Source organism: Lissotriton vulgaris, chromosome 1_1, assembly GCF_964263255.1.
Source record: "Lissotriton vulgaris chromosome 1_1, aLisVul1.2, whole genome shotgun sequence".
Lineage (NCBI taxonomy): Eukaryota > Metazoa > Chordata > Amphibia > Caudata > Salamandridae > Lissotriton > Lissotriton vulgaris.
This window is the reverse complement of record NC_141685.1, coordinates 2,078,987,142-2,079,003,900: the sequence shown is the minus strand read 5'-3', so window position 1 is coordinate 2,079,003,900 and position 16,759 is coordinate 2,078,987,142. Positions and strand designations below refer to the sequence as shown.

The 16,759-nt window shown below is 46.0% G+C and overlaps 1 protein-coding gene across 5 annotated transcripts in view; it reads left to right on the top strand.

Moving 5' to 3' along the window:
* DERA (deoxyribose-phosphate aldolase) overlaps positions 1-16,759 on the top strand; it is a 357,107-nt gene that overhangs the window by 153,079 nt on the left and 187,269 nt on the right. The gene's annotated exons all lie outside the window — the stretch shown is intronic.

Genomic DNA, 16,759 nt, shown 5'->3' with positions numbered 1-16,759 from the left:
AATGTGCATCCATTTGGGCAGATAAAGAAAATGCCTAGTCTAGTAGCACCCCTGTAAGAGACCTCACGCCTCTGACCATAGGTGTGGCCAAACATGGGTAGAACATTTAACTTATATGCCCAAAAATCTCCTCATAGACTATCCCTTTTAAATATGTCCTCTTTCTCCTACTAGCACGAGCTCTGTCCCTTTCAGCCGCACTGCAGACAACTTCTCATCCTGCTCGTATACGTTTCTCCACCTTCAGAAACACGGTTGGCATGAGAAACACAGCAGTCCCGCTCCTGTCCAATGCCACCGCCCTCCCACCACACTAGCTGATTCTCAGCATGACTTCTTCAGTGAAACTGATCGCTACGCATTCCATTTGATGCTTTCTTAACATTTCCCCCAAAACAGTACATATTCATGCACTAGCCTCTTCACTGTTAGTTGTTGTTCTACTTTCTTTACTTTTTAGTAGAAATCTATAGCTAGTTGAGTCAAAAATTGACATAAGCAGTTCTGGGTCTAATTATAACATGTAACCACAAGACCATCTCATTTGAAACATCACAAATAAGCCAAAATTATCGCACATAGATATAAGAAAATCTTTTTCATTTTGTTATTCAATATTATGAATAGTTTTAAATTGTGTTTTTTTGTTTAATATTTTTCTATTTCACCCAAACAAATTTCATTTCAAATCAGTTTTGTAATTAATATCAAATATAATATCCATCTGTTCATTCAAATATACAATAAAAATTCCAACATCAAAAGAACCATAGACAAGAATTGATGGGGGGAATGCGGTAGGTCTTTCCCTATGTATAGCTAGTTCACCAGATATATAGGGGTCCCCTTTTTTCAAAAGAAGTTCTACTTTCTATAACCAGTCCATCTCCAACTTTATCAGGATTGCTTCAAATTTGCTTTTGTCCTTCTCACTAGAAAACAAACGCACACCAAGACCTCATTTCCAGGCAGCTACTTATCAGTCTGTCCACCCTTTTTTCTGCAAAACTCTTAAGAGTCGCCGGCTATCTGTCCTCTTTCAATCTACTTAGTAAATATGTATATATATATATATGCAAGATTCATTATGTTGAAATCAAAGTGCTTTCCCTATAGAGATTGTTTCCATATACGTCTACCACTCTTCATCTAAAATGGATTATTCTGTATATTAACTACCAAATCTGTAACCAGCTCTTACGAATCCTCGCCATTTATGTAAATGGTGTTCGAAGGGAACGTAATCCCCTCTTCAAACACTATCTAATGCAATAAGTTAACATAACAGGAACACATACTTACATATATGCTACTGAGTTTTTCCATACTGAGCATTCAGGTTTGCAGTGCCTAATAGTACTCCTGGTTGCTCTACCATTACATTGTATCCACTACGTCAGTGTACTACATTGTTAGTCAATATTTTGCAGGCATTACGTTGAAAGGCACTACATCACAGGAAAATATGATTAGAATTTACATCTGAAGTCACTACATCACAGAAATCATTTTATCACAAATAAGCACATATAAATTAAAGTAAAAAAATAAGCATTTCCTTGTAACTGTAGTTATAGGTTCTTCTAATTATTTATTGAAAAGCCAATTTTTGATTTGGATACATATGGCATAGATCCACACAGCGTTCCAAAAATGGGTAAATGTGGCCAAGGTTCCACATGTCAAGGTTCATGTAAATCTGTCAAGGAGTTGAAGGGTTTAGCAATATAGTGTAGGGCAAAAAGAGTGTTCATAATGTTAACCCCCGTCGGAAATTTTACCCTCCACTACAGAAAAAAAACGCTGAAAGAAATTACATCATACTTGGTGTTAAACGGGGAACAACGTTTACAACGCAACTTTTACAACGCACTACCTTTACAACGAAACTTTTACAACGCGACATCCATTACAACGCATGCCATTACAACGCAACCATTACAACACATGTCACTACAACGCATGTCATTACAACGCAGTCATTACAACGCATACCATTACAACGCATACACATAGTGCCCTTACACTATCCAACACTTACCCTACTGTTGCACCCCCTGGAGTTAGAATAGTAATTTTTACCCCTACACTATCCAAAACTTACCCTACTGTTGCACCCCCTGGAGTTAGAATAGTATTTTTTACCCCTACACTATCCAACACTTACCCTACTGTTGCACCCCGCAGGAGTTAGAATAGTAAATGTTACCCCTACACTATCCAATACTTACCATACATGCAATGTATTGGTATGCGTTGTAATGGTATGCGTTGTAAAGGTAGTATGCGTAGTAGTGGAATGCGTTGTAAAGGTAGTTTTTAGAGATGCGTTGTAATGGCATGCGTTGTAATGGATGTTGCGTTATAAAAAATGTGTTGTAAAGGTATGCGTTGTAACGACATACATCCTGTTAAACTACCCAGAGGGAGTGTCTTGCTTGGTTTGGTGTAAATCCATTTAGTCGTTTTTGATAAATTGGTGTTATAAAAACCTGTTTAGCGGCCTTCAAAGGGTTAAATTAAAGAGCTATCTTGACAGTTGAAAAAGTGTTTTCTGAAGGATGGCTACAACTTCCGAGTCCTCACCTTAGAATATCACTCCGGCGTCAGACTGGATCTGGAGAATTTAGTAGCAGTGCTCCAGCTCTGCTAGGTGACATTGTGTGACTCTGCGCCTATTCCATACTGCCCTGAAAGTGGCGAAGCGGATCCTTATATAAGCACCACCCGTGCGTGCAGATACCCGTTGCTTTCTTTCAGTGCCTTCTGACACAGATCCAGAGCTCTGCTCCAATCTTGTTGATCGCCCGATGATTTCTAAATTCACTTTTGAGCAGGGCTCTAGGAAACCGTGTCCCCACCATAAACAACCGGATGCAAGCCATGCAGCGAATGCAAAAAACTGATGCCGGTTAGAGACCTGCACAAGATGTGCCTTTGATGTCTGGGTTCTGAACACAACTCAGAGTCATTTGATGAATGTGCCCTAATGCACCCAAAGGTGATTTGAGACATGGAGGCTAATTTGTATGCTGTCGAACCATAGGGGATTCCTATTGGGTTATTCTCAGGTGACATCTATCCCCTTGGGACCTGTCACCAGGCCTATACCGACTCTGGTACAAACTTCCACTCCTGCCCCTAAACCCACCCTGGTCCAGCTGCCCGACACCAGTTGATGTTCCCATGCCGACACCCATGTTGGACCCTGAACCAACAGTAGCTCGAGCTTTACCGATGTTGCGCTATAAAACTATAGAAGTTCAACCAATTTTCATGTAGCCTGTTGTCCTGCTTCATGACTCTAACACAGTGCCTGTACTGCATCACAACTATCAGCAGAAACTCCATTTTTCTTTTGGCTCTGACTGATGATTTTGATGATGATGGTGAGGAAGATGTAGTGCTCCCCCTACATCACAGTGATGATATCTTTCACATTGATTTATAAAACACCAATGGGTTTGATACCTTACCAGTGACAGAGCTTTGCTCGCCACATGGTGTACAGATAGTGTCTCATTTGCAGTGGTGGTTAGAATAGTAGCCGAAGTAGGAGAATTACAGAGCAAGGAAGAGAATAAAACAAATGTTTTAACAGACATTTTGCAAACTGAGTCAGCAGCATATTGTCACGGTCACCAGATTATCCTCAGGATCGGGTTGAAGCTGTAAGGGGTCCACCTCTCGACAGCCCCAAGTTCGGATAGAATAAATCCTCTCGGACTAGTGCGATGGTTAAGCAAGGGAAGGAAAGGGTAGGAACAGCAGGGATGGAGACCTATGAACAAACAAAAGAGAGAAAACAGCTTTACTGTAAGATCAAGATTCTAGCTATACTTCTACATCTCTTAAGTTCCTACACAAAGGACATTCATTACACCTGTAAATAAAATAATGCTGGCTGTAAATCAGGTGAGATATGGGGGTGATCACAAGGTACCAGCAAGTTCTTAACATAAAGAAATGTAAGGTTCAGTTATCCACTTGTAATACAGTTGACTAATAACCACACCCACCCTATTGATGTAGAAAGTCTTATTGTAATGCTCATACTCAGTAGTTCTCTTACGAAACCCAGAATAAAGGTAAACACAATATCCAAAGTAAGGATGCTATTTGCGCCCACAGTGTTAAGCCAGAATTAGGAGAAACTTCCACCAGCAAGGAAAACACTAGAAAGCCATACCAGGAGCACTTGCGCTATTGCCTCATAACGCGAGTGGTAACAGTTCCAGAATACGGGCCTCAGTAAAATGGTAATAACACTTCCGTGTGCATGAGATCTTTAGAGAACTGCGTCTCGCCAACGGGAGGAACAAAAGAAACTTGTTCCGAGAGTATCCGGAGCCAAGGACTCAAGAGTAAACAAGAGAAATGAAGCTGGTGCGAATCCGCACCCTTACCCGACCGTAATAGTGACAGGTACATTGCTACTGGGTTGGGAGAGTCACTTGAGGGAGGTGGAGCTCTGAGGCCTCTGGTTTCCAGTGGACGTCTGGATAAAAATCAACCTTTTGGAGCTGCAAACTATTTGAAAGGCTTGAAAGGCTTTCGTGTCACCCATCAGGAGGAGGCTATTGCAGATTCCCATAGACATCTGGTACTGCAACAAACAGGGTTGTTAAGGGTGCCGGGTCAAATCAAGAGGATTTATGTCTCTGGAGTGGACTGGAGTGCTTGGAAATCTTTCTAGTTATCCACCACGTAAAGGGGCTCCTGAATGCCAGAGCAGACTAACTGAGCAGATGTCATCTGGCAGACCATGAGTGACTATTTAACCAAAAGAGGACAAAGTTCCTGTGCCAGGGTGCCAAAAGTCACCCATGCATCGTGGTGCAAAAAGTCACCCATACTTAAAAATTGGAAAAAAAAGAAAGGAAAAAGAGAAAAGGAGATTCCTAGGTATAAAGGACCCAAAATTATAAAGTGGAAAGACATTGTGTTTCCTCTGTTGCCCTCACACACCCCGAGGCGTTTGCTCCTCGTAGGGCCGGCGCTGCAATTCCCTACGGGTCCCAAGAAGGGTCACTTTATCGGAGATCTTTTGGAGGAATGCCGGATGATGCATGCGGGTGTGCGGGTTATGAGTCAAGAGGAGGGTAAAGGGAAATCGTGCCAGTGTGATATATTAAAATAGAAACAAGGGTACACATGCAGCGATATGTTGAAAAATATACCCTTGGCAGTCAATACTGCTAAAAATTATTGACCCAAAAGGCCTATTATGCCTAGGTGTCAATTGTCAAGGTCAACATGTTTCGCGCTTCCGTTGCCAAGAGGTCGTTAGCGCTTCGTCAGGACCATCAAGTAAAGAATATGTAAAGTGCACGTGATTAAGTGAGTTTAAAAATTACCCTCTTATCTCAATCAGGGTGGAGTAGAACCTGTGAACCCTTATCATGGTCACGGCTAATAGGTGAAGACCACTCCTGAATGAAGCCAAGCACTGCGTGTAGTAATCCTACGTGGTCAGAATTATGGACGCCCGCAAGTAACCGGGAAATGAGTGCGGGTGCTGCCTTCTTGCAACCTACCCCAGACCACGCTTCTGCCGTAAGGGTTGTTAAGGGTGCCGGGTCAAATCAAGAGGATTTATGTCTCTGGAGTGGACTGGAGTGCTTGGAAATCTTTCTAGTTATCCACCACGTAAAGGGGCCCCTGAATGCCAGAGCAGACGAACTGAGCAGATGTCATCTGGCAGACCATGAGTGACGCCTGCATCCTGAGGTGGTGCAGGGCTTCGTTGACCAGTGGGTAGAGCCCTTGATCAATCTTTTTGCCACCGCCAAGAGCACACTGTGTCAATAGATTTGTGCACTTGAGATTTTGCAAAAAAAACCACTTGTTTGGAGATGCATTCCAACTGTAATGGAACAAGAGATTCCTGTACAGATTCCTGTACACCTTCCGGCTCTGTCTCCTGTCTGAGTTCCTAGAAAAATCAAGTACAACCAGGCCCTATTCATTCTAGAGCCCTCCACATTGGGCCAGGAGAGTCTGGTACCTGGAATGCCTGAGTATGAGAATCTGTCCTCCAATCTTGTCTACAACTTCGGCAGGCCTCCCGTCTAAGCAGTAGGACAGGGTCCTCCCCCCAATTCCCCGCAACTTACATTCATGGAAACTGACCAGTGGCAATTGGCTGCTTTTGAGCTGCCACCTGAAGTGGTGGATGTTACCCTCGCCATCATGTATGTGCCTCTTCACTAAATCAATCTTCCTTGATTGGTGGGACAAGTTTGTAAACTTGTGTGGTGTCGGTACTCCGATTCCTTACAGGCAGAGCTGTCAGATGTCCTTCAGTTTGTTTTGCATTTAAACTTGTAAGGCCTTTAGGTGGGCACTTTGAGTGTTTGTCAGGCATTGCTGCCTCTGTTTGACATGCCAATCGCCCTTGTTTAAATCACCTTTTGTTAAGTGGCGAACCCCTCCGCTAAGGCGGAGGAGTGCCACCCCACTGCTTTTTAGCAGTGAAATAAAGGGAAAATAAAATGATAATATCTTGAGTTATTATCATTTAATTTTGTCCTGCTTCCGGCAGCTTTACGTTATGGGGCGGGTGGTGCTGCTCTGCTCAGAGAGCAGGGCAGGGGAGGAGTGGTAGCACCCTTCTAAGTGCCGTCCAAACAGTCTTGCACACTTCACATGTTCTCCATGCAGGCTGCATTAGGGAGCCTGCATGGAGAACATGCCCATGCTCCCAGTCAGCGTCTGAGCTCCGAACCCCGACGCTAAGACCAATCACAGCGCTGGTAAGGCAGCGTTGTGATTGGCTGACTGGAAGCCTGGGTGTGCTTCCTGTTCAGGCCAAGCGAGGGACTACAGAGGAGAGATGCAGCGAGAAGGTACATTTTTCATTTTATTTTATTTGTTAATACCCTCTACCCCCACGTCCTCCCCACCACCCACCCCCCGCCCCAGCCCCCCTACCTCCGAGCCATGCTGGCCATCGCTGCTTTTGTTGTTCCATTTTTTTAAAGGTTTGACTCCGATGTCTCATCTCACCTCATTTGGGATGCAAAAATGGGACCTTAATGTGGTCTTGGCATTCCTGATGTGTACACGTTTCGAGCCAATGCCTAGTTTCTATCTGCAGCTCCTTACCTTGAAGACTGTCTTACTCGTTGCAATGACTTTAGCTTTTCACAGGAGTGAACTGCAAGCAGTTTCTGTGCAACCCCCCTACCTTTCCAGGAAAATTGGTGCTGAGAACTTGCACAGTCTCCAAACTGAAATTTGTGGTTCCTTTTCATGTCAGAAGTTGGCAACCCTGGGGGCATTCTTTGCTCCCCCTCTAACTTGAAAGAAGAGGAGAGGCTCCATCGGTTGGACCCCAAAAGGACTTTACTACGTTTTAATTTTATTGAACCAAGGCTTATAGTTTAGACAGTTAACTTTTTATGATGTTTTCTGGATTACAGGAAAGGAAGACTGTGCAGATGAGTGCCCTGTTGAGGTGGACAGTCTCTGCATTAAGATCTGCTCCGTGCTGGCCAAGAAGTAACCACCAAATGGTTCTGTGAGCCAAATCCGTCAGGGCTAAGGCCACTATCAATACACTGGCACCAGGGGTCCTTGATATCTGCTAGAGGCCATATACGTTCATGCAGAACTACTTCCTTCACATCTAGGTCCGGCGGGAAGGACACTTTGCCTGCTCATTTCTGCAAGACTGTTTTGTCTGAAACCGCTCTACGGACCCTCCTCTTTGGAGAGATTCTGCTTAAGTATCTATTTTAAGGAATCTGCACTTAGAAGTATTTTAAAGCTTTTTTACCTTTGGTAACACTGATTCTGTGAATATTCTTATCTAATTGCAGGTTCCTTACTGCCCTCCCACCTTCCCATTCGTTAGAACGTTATCTTTTTAATTTCTAAAAGGGTTGCAAGATGGTACTTGGTATGCTGTTACCAACAATTTTTCATGCTCCGATTCTGAGGGTGCAGAAAGGGAAAAAGAAATAACATCAGCATGCAGGGGTGGCTCTTCTATGTGGCTCTGCTCTATCAGTTCCAGGGCGGTATGAAATCTGTACGGAGCCGCACGATACCACCTATTGGTGACAGTCAAAAACGTGTTTTTCTGGCATTTGACAAATCTGCTTGAAATTTGACATTTGCTTAACGTGTTAAGCTTAATGTTGGTGTTTTCAAACCTATGCACATCCATCAAGGGGATCACAGTTAGTAGGGATGTAAGAAAATTGGTTATTAGTTGGGAGGATGTGAGCCCTTCCGAAGTAGTCCAAAATCAGGTCGGACCAAACACACAAGAGATAAACCTGGGGTCAACCCCTGACAGATACGGCATAGAGCAAAAAAGCTTAACTTATGACAAATGTGTTAAATATTTAGCGGTGACTAAGCTATTAAAATATCAAAACACAACATTATAAAAATCCCCAAAAATGTCTAACAATCAAGAAAATGTAATAAGCAAAATGGCACAAAAAATGATGAAATTCCAATCAGGAAATGCATTTTGAAAGCTTTTAAGTTGAAAAGTGATAAGAAACAGCATAGTGTCTTTGGGAGTAGTTGACCGGGACATAGACACAAGTTGAGGCCAACCACGATGCACCAAGAGGTCAACTAAGCCTTGCGGGTCGACCCATTGTAACTGACTACTATTTTTCATCGAAGTAGGAATCCTTCAGTGGGGCACTGTTGAGGGCTGTATTCAGCTAATTTCTCTTAAAGTCAGGTAGCCATTGGATGAAGTTCCTCTAATGCTGAAAAGTTCAGAGTGGCAAAAATAACATTTTCCACCTGCTGACATTCTCTCACTGGCTATATTTCTTATGCACCTTCGCCCAATCAAAGTTTTGTTGTTGAGACTTGGGACCTAATTTAGAGTTTGGCATTTAAATACTCTGGCAAAATGTGGTGGATATCGTGTCTGCTGCATTAAAACTGTCATAGACTATAATGCACTTGTAATATAGCAGATAGGACATCTGTCACATCTTGAAACTCTTGTTTGAACCTCGAAAACATCCAGTGAGACAAGCCTGGAAGCCATAGTCATGCAGGGTGCAGCGAAGCTGGATACCTTAACTGCGAGGGTCTACTGAAATCTTATTTCCTCAGTAAAAAGGTCAGAGCAGGATCAACCTGCTTTTATTTGCCTGCCAAGATCGCTCCTTGAGTGGTCAGTCTTGGATGATTAGTCCCGGTCCTCTGGAGGTCAAACATTTTCTAAGTCCCCACCTTTTCTTCTTTTTGGAGCAGTTCCTTTCCTTCACATTTAAGGCACTAGGACCTCAGGGACAGCACTCCGAGTCTAGGAATCACTGCAGCAGAATCCACCAGCGTAGTCCAGTCACGCTCCACTTGCTGCTGGTTACTCAAGGAAACAGGCCTCCTGTGGCTTTTCATGTCCCTGTAGCCACACTGGAGGTCCGCTAGCTAACACTTGGAATCATCTTCTTGTTCTGGGTACAAGAGGGAGCAGGGCCAGTCCTTCAGGTCTCCACTCAGGTCACAGATAGAATATTTTTTCCTCACAAGTCCAGATGTTTTCTGTGGATCAGAGGGTAAGGTGCTTGTTGGACTTGGCCCTTTGTGGCTAAAGTTCCTTCAACTTTTTGCCTTCCCACTAGACCGTTTTCTGACATTATGTTGCCGACTTAGATGCTTTGGGTACTTTGCCACTGCTAATCAGTGTCAAAGTGCAAGTGCTCCCTGTATAAAGTGTTATGGTAATTGGTTGTCCATAATTGGTATGTTTGCCTTACTAGTAAAGTTCCTAGTAAAGTGCCCTATGGGTGCCAGGGCTGATAATGCAAATGCTAATTGTGGGCCTGCAGCGCTAATTGTGCCACCCACACAAGTTGCCCTAAAGAGAGAACTCAGGCCTGCCACTGCAGTGCTTGTGCATTGTGTGCTAACTGCCATGTTGTCCTGACAAGTGCACCCACTTGCCAGGCCTTACCCTTCCCTTTCAATGCGCATCAGACACCCCTATAGTACGTCCAAGGTACCCCCTCTGGGCAGGGTGCAGTGTCTGGGAAATGTAGGACATGTACAGAGGTGTGTACCATGTCCTGACAGTGAAATACTCTCAATTTCGTTTTTCACTGTTGCAACGCCATCTTGCCCATAGGACAGAATGGGGAAGGCTGTGTAATATGATTCCTGCCTACCTTCCCATAGGCTTAAGATGGAAAGGTGAAGTTTAGTGTGCCTGAACTCACAATTTAATAACACATCTTTTTTGAAGGTGGTTTTTGCATTGTGTGTTTAGAAACCACACTATTAGAAGTGGCTGGTTTCTTTGTTCTAACAATTCTGTGTGCCTCTGGCTGGTTGTGGATTGACTGTCTGGATTTGAATATGATAGGATCTGGGAAATGTGGGGTGGCGGTGAGACAGCAACAGGCTGACCTGATACTGGAGTGTAGGGGGGAGGAGTAGCCCCTGTAGGTGAAGAGGCCTGGGCTGTTGCCATAAAAGAATGGCCCCACCTCCTGCTTAGTGATTGAGGAACCAGACCCCCACTAATCAAAGGAAGAAGGTGTCACTGGTAGGGAGACACCCAGAACTTTTTTAGAAAGAGGTCAGTGCCCCCTGAACACAAAGACTTCAAATACATTTAGGGGTATAACCTATGAGAGCTGAAACCCCTGAACGTTGGACTGATCAAGACTGAAAATGATTGAAACTACTTCATAGTCAAGAGGAAACTCTGCCAAGGAAGAACAGCTGAAGAGATTGAAGAGAAGGTCTGACCCTTGCTGTGTGTACTGGGGCTGGCCTGCAGTTTGCTGATTTAATTAAGGAGAGGCTAAGGGACTTGCTGTCTGCTGTGTCCCCCTGCTTTAAAGGACTTTGTTGTGTCCCGAAGTAACTTGTCCCCAAAGGCCTGAGGAGAGCTGGCTTCCTGTTGTGGAAACTCAGGATCATCAAAGTTTTCAAGTGTGTCTCAGCGGCGCTATGGGCCTGTGCTTTTCGCAGCCTACGACCTTCGTAAGCATTGCCCTAGGACTGTGTGGCCCGAGACCCAACCGATTCTCAGCAACGCTTTGTACATGTGCAGCCTGAGACTGCGTGGGGTCCATGGTGCTGGTTGGTAAGTGCCCCGTGAATGCAGTGCCCCCGCAGCGTGAATCATCGTCCACGCTGCTGTGAAGTTGTTGGTGGCTCAAGCCGTCATCGTAAAGGAGGCTGCGGATCAAGATCGCTGGCCCGGCCACAATGTGCTGAAGAATTTCGTAAAGCTAAGAAAGTCATGGGGTAATCATGATTGTTGTTTGCAAGAGGAATCTGCGCAAGATTGTCAGCAAAGGAGAAGGCAGCGCCGTTACCGGTCTGGCTATAGCGTTGCCTTGCATCGGAGCTGCGTCGCTATCGGGAGCGCCCAGCAGGACGTCCGAAGAACGGTTAGAAAGAGAGAGCAAAGCAGTGCATCCCCCAGGTAAGGCTTGGACTCTGGTCGGGAGCCGCAAGCTTGTGTGGCCTGGGGAGGCACAGGAGGAGTACAGGAGTGCTCCCGTCGCATCGCGTTAGACGCTCTTAGTCCTCGAGCGGCGAGGACCTGCCTGGCAGTACCGAGTTGCCCTTGGAAGTTCAGGACTATTGTCTGTGGTTGGAGCCTAGTGGTTCCCGTCCTAATCGCGTCGATTGGCCTGGTATTATTCCTGCAATACGAACTGCCTGATTACGTGTATTAGGGAGTTCGTTATACTTGCATTAGGAACTGCCTTATTACGTGTATTTAGGATTGAATTATCCCCGCTTTACGAACTGCCTTATAATGTGCATTGAGGATTGAGTTATTCTCGCATTACAAACTGCAGTTATACTTGCATTAACGAGTGTGTTATATTTGCATTAAGGAGTGCTTTATACTTGCATTACGAACTGCCCTATTATGTGCATTAAGGATTGAATTATTCTTGCATAACGAACTGCCTATTACTTGCATTAATTAAGGAGTGCGTTATACGTGCATTACAAACTGCCTGATTACTTGCATTGAAGATGGCATTATTCTTGGATTACGAACTGAATTAGTCTAACAATACAAACTGCATTATGAAGTGCATAGCATTGCATTAGGACTGCACTTGAACATCGTGAACTGCTCATTAATACCGGAAGAACTTATAAGTCTTTGTTGGGCTAATAACTGGCAAGGTGAAATATTATGAATATGCATATGTTGGATTTTTATTGTTTGGTCTTACCATATTTTCTTCTTGATAAAGATACCCCTATTTTCATACATCAGTGTTGTGTCCATTTATGGTGTTATCACTGTGTCACAGAGTGTGGTTGCAGATACTTTACACATTACCTTGAAGATAAGCCTGGCTGCTTGGGCCAAACTACCAGGGGGTGAGCAGGGGTTATCAAAGAGGGTGTGCCTCCTTTCCCTGACTAGAAGCAAGGGTCCCTATTTGGACTAAGGTAACTGTGTCAGCCAACTAGAGACCTTCAGTTCTAACAATGCTACTTTTGTACAGTACACTAGTCAGTGGGTTGGGTATGGTTCCTGAACATTCCCTGACCAATGAGTAAAATGTTCCCACAGGCAAACCGTCCTCCTATTTCAGCATGTTCTGTTTACCTTATAGAAAGCTATCCATGAGTGCACCATTTCCAGTGAACTCCAAAATAGCAGAACCTTTCTGCCCCCAGAGAGGCTGGTGGTTCATCCAGTGGTTTGTCCATTGCAATTAGAAATATCCACCTACCTAGCCATACCAATCTGATTCTGGCATCAGCTTCTCTCCCACTGTTAATTGAGTCAGGAGAACAGTAGTGTACCCTTGGTGCTTAAAGCCCCTCTTATCCAGGTCTGTCTTATCACTTAATTATGAATGGCCATTTCTCACCCAGTTACTTAAGTTCCTATACCCTCCCAAATTGCCCTTTCAGAAATAATTGAAATGGTGTTAGAGGGATGGATGTCATTACATCGAAGTTATTACCGCACATACCAATACCACGCTTTTACAGTAACATACTTTTAAAAAACACTTGCCACGCAAAGAACTAGCACGCACACCGTCACCACGCATTTCATTACTACACTTATTTAATAATATTTTATGATCGGACGTGCTAACCAGTACCGGAGTTTCACTCACAGAGTAACACTGCCACCTACTGGACTGCACATTTTCAAAACAGTAGAGTTGCAAAAATATCAGCAATATTTCAAATTAGTTAAATGTCAGAGAATATCTTTTTTGTGAACATTCTTTTCGTCTGAAGGGGCACCTTGTTTTGTGTTAATGTCAAAAGCAGGTTAATAAATTAATTTGCTCAACAAATCTGAAGTGCTACTCTCTCCCTGAGATGTGCGCAGTTTTTTTAAAATTTTGATGTTATCTGTATTACTTTTCCCCACATGTTCCTAATGCTTTCTAAGTGAAGGGGGGGCAGTAACCTGTTGAAGCACAGAGGAGAGATAAAGCTTAATTCCCTGGAACAATACTCTTGAAGTTAGTGTGTCGCACTCTAATCTCTCCCTTGCCACCCAAATTCCCTTACACATCCCTAAGCCCTGTAAATGTAAATGGAAATGGAAATGTAAATGTAAATGTATTGGCATTTATATAGCGCACTACTTACCAGTAGGGTCCCAAGGTGCTTCGACCGCTGCGAAACCCTTCCTGGCTTCCCTGAGAGATGGTCCCTTAATGGGTATCTCCAGGGTGAGACCAGGCATCCCCGGTGGTCTGGTGGGGCCGTTAGTGAAGATGAGGCAAGCTAATGCCCAGAGTTGCCGAGTGTGATCGCTGATCAGAGTGGGCACCGAGGCGAGAGAATTATCGAGTCCGCTGACCCTGGTCCAGAAACCTGCCGCGCCGGGAATCGAACCCTAGTCCCGGGCCGTCCTCTGCTCTCGGGTCTGCCGCCTCTAACCAGTGAGCCACACTACTTCACCCTAAAAACTCCCTTGCCACCCGAACACCCTTACTCACCCCAAAACCATAAAAACTCCCTTGCCACCCTTATACCCTTCGGTACAAAAGAGGGGTGGTGATGGACGGAGCATCTGAACCAATCATACACTCACACCCAGTCAACAGATCTGTGTTTAATCCATCACCCTTATACCCTTAGCCATTGCTCAGCCCTAAAACTCCCTTGCCACCCAAATACTCTTACCCACCCCAAAGCCTTAAAAACTCCCTTTCCACCTAAATACCCTTATCCACCCCTAAACCACAAAAGCTCCCTTGCCACCCATATACCCTTATCCATCCCTAAGCCCTAAAACCTCCCTTGCCAACCAAATACCCTTACCCACTACTAGGCCGTAAAACTCCCTTGCCACCCATATACACTTGCCCACTCCATAGCCCTAAAAACTCAACTTTGATGCATACCAGTTTTTGCATACATTTATTGTAAATATACTATTTATTCTGTTCATTATACCTTCTGCATTCCATCCTGTTTTATAGTTGAACATTGCCACCTAGTGTTCAAAGTGCGTGGTAAAGTCTTGCGAAGACCAGTGAGGAAACAATGTAATCGATGTATAAAATGCGTGGTGAATGTACTCCGAAGTAAAAACTTCGGAGTAAAGGCTGTTTCCCAGTTAAAGTACCTCACACCCATTCATTCTACCGAAATACCAAAGCCATTATCTCTACTTAGGGAGCAGTTTCACACTTCTTCTCGGATGACGCACTGGCAGGGACACTAGGCAGGCTAATGCTAATTAGTCTAATGAGCTTTAGCAAGAAGGTATAACTTTCTAAAAAGCCCCATTTCCTGTATATTTATCAAGCATCCAATTTAACCTTGGGTTTGAACTTTTGGTAAATATTACAAACAGTGGCTGATTGCACTCCATAGTGTTTTCTGTGCCAGAGTTATTAAAATAGCACTTCAGTTGCTCTTTAGATTTTATCATGGAAATGTCCCACCACCTAAATAAGGAAACTGAAAGAAACAGGTTAGTATTAGATTCCTTACCTTAGAATATCCCTAGGCGTCAGACTGGATCTGGAAAATTTTGCATAGCAGTACCCCTGCGCGTCGGTAGGCGTCGTCTGCGGCTCCGCATCCGTCATCGGCGTCGTTGGCGCCGGGATGACATCGTCGGAGTACTTAGACGCCACCCTCATGCGCTGACGTCAGTTCTTCTTTTTTCTGCGCCAGCAAGCGCAGGTCCAGAGAAAGTGGTACCCTTTAGTCACTTTTTGACTAAACTTTTTTTGGATCTTTTTGATCTGCTTTTCGAGTCGACCGAATCCGATGGTGCCGGTGGGGATGCCAGGGTTCAAACCCTGCGTCGACAGCAGCCGACTGATGTCTGTTACCGACCCCCATCGCCGGAGCCTTCATTGCCTGGGGCCCGACCACAACGACAAGTCGTGCCCCGACTGCCGGGTCTTGACGTCGAAGGCTAGGCGGGAGTGGTCGCGCAAGCGCCTCAAGCTCCTGCAGTCGGCCCGTGCCGTTCGAGGTCCCGGTCCGGAAGGAGGTTGAGGGACCAGTCGCGGGGCCAGAGTGGTCATAGCTGTGGGAGTGGACATCATTCCTCGGGCTCCAAGTCCTCTGGTACGAGGCACAAGAAGTCGAAGAGGCATCATCACTCTTCTGACTCCCGCCGACGCTCGTGCGACGCGGCTGGGGGTTCGGGCGACACCGCACTCGCGGCTCCGCCGGAGCTGCAGGCGTCACGGCCTGCCCCATACCCGCCGGTCCCTGGACAGAACGCGACGCCGGAGGAGATCGAGGCCTTTCTCATGGCCATGAGGTTGCTCGCTCCTCCTTCGGGTTCCGCTGCTTCGGCACCAGCGCCATCGGGTGCTTTGTCCTCGGCGTCATCGTCGACTTCGGTCCCGGCGCCGCAGGGCCCCGCCGGATCCGGCTCCAGCTCCGGATCCTCGTTGTTGCCGGTCGACCTCATGTCCTCGCCGGCGCCGACCCCCAGGGTGTCGCCCCCCGGCGCCGTCCCAGGATGACGCCGTCCCTGGTCCTACCCTCGATTAGGGTCCAGCGCCAGAGCGGCGCGGCTCGGCGCCATATTCGACGCCGCTAGGAGACTTTTACTTCTATGACCCGGCCTCATCCTTTGACCCTGAGTATTAGGAGATCGGTGGCGGGGAGGATTGGGAGGGGTCTGAGGACCTTCTGGCACGTGAGTGTCAGCCTTACCAGGACTGGGAAGGTGAGCTTGGGGATGCCAGTGGTCTCGACACTTTGCCAGACACTGGTTTTGTCTCCCCCCCTCTACCGTGGCTATGGAGGAGGGGGATTCCTATAGTGTGGTGTTGACGCGGGCGGCCATGGCCTTATCCCTTGACCTCCCCGTCATGGCCGTGAGGACTAACCTCCTCACTGAGGTCCTTAAAACGCAGGAAAGCCTGTAGATAGGAACGTGGCGAGACGCCACCGCCCGGCTCCGGGCGACCCTTGCTTCCTGTCCACCCACCCCACCCCCGAGAGCCTGGTCATCCTTGCCTCTAACTCCCAGACCGCATTCCCGACCGCTCCCCCCGATCGGGAATCCAAGAGGTACGAACAGTACGGAAAGAAAATGTTCTCCTCCCTAAGTTTGGGGTTGCAGTCAAATAACACCGCATGCCTCTTTGGCCGTTATACCCACTCTCTGTAGGACACGGTCGCGGCCGTGCTGCCACAATATCCGGAGGAGGCCCGGACTAAACTCAACTTACGGAGGGTCGAGATGTGGCACTGTATTCTATCCGATGTGGACTGGATACAACGGACTCGCTGGGTAGAGCGATGGCAACGGCGGTGGCGTTTCGACGCCATGCATGGCTGA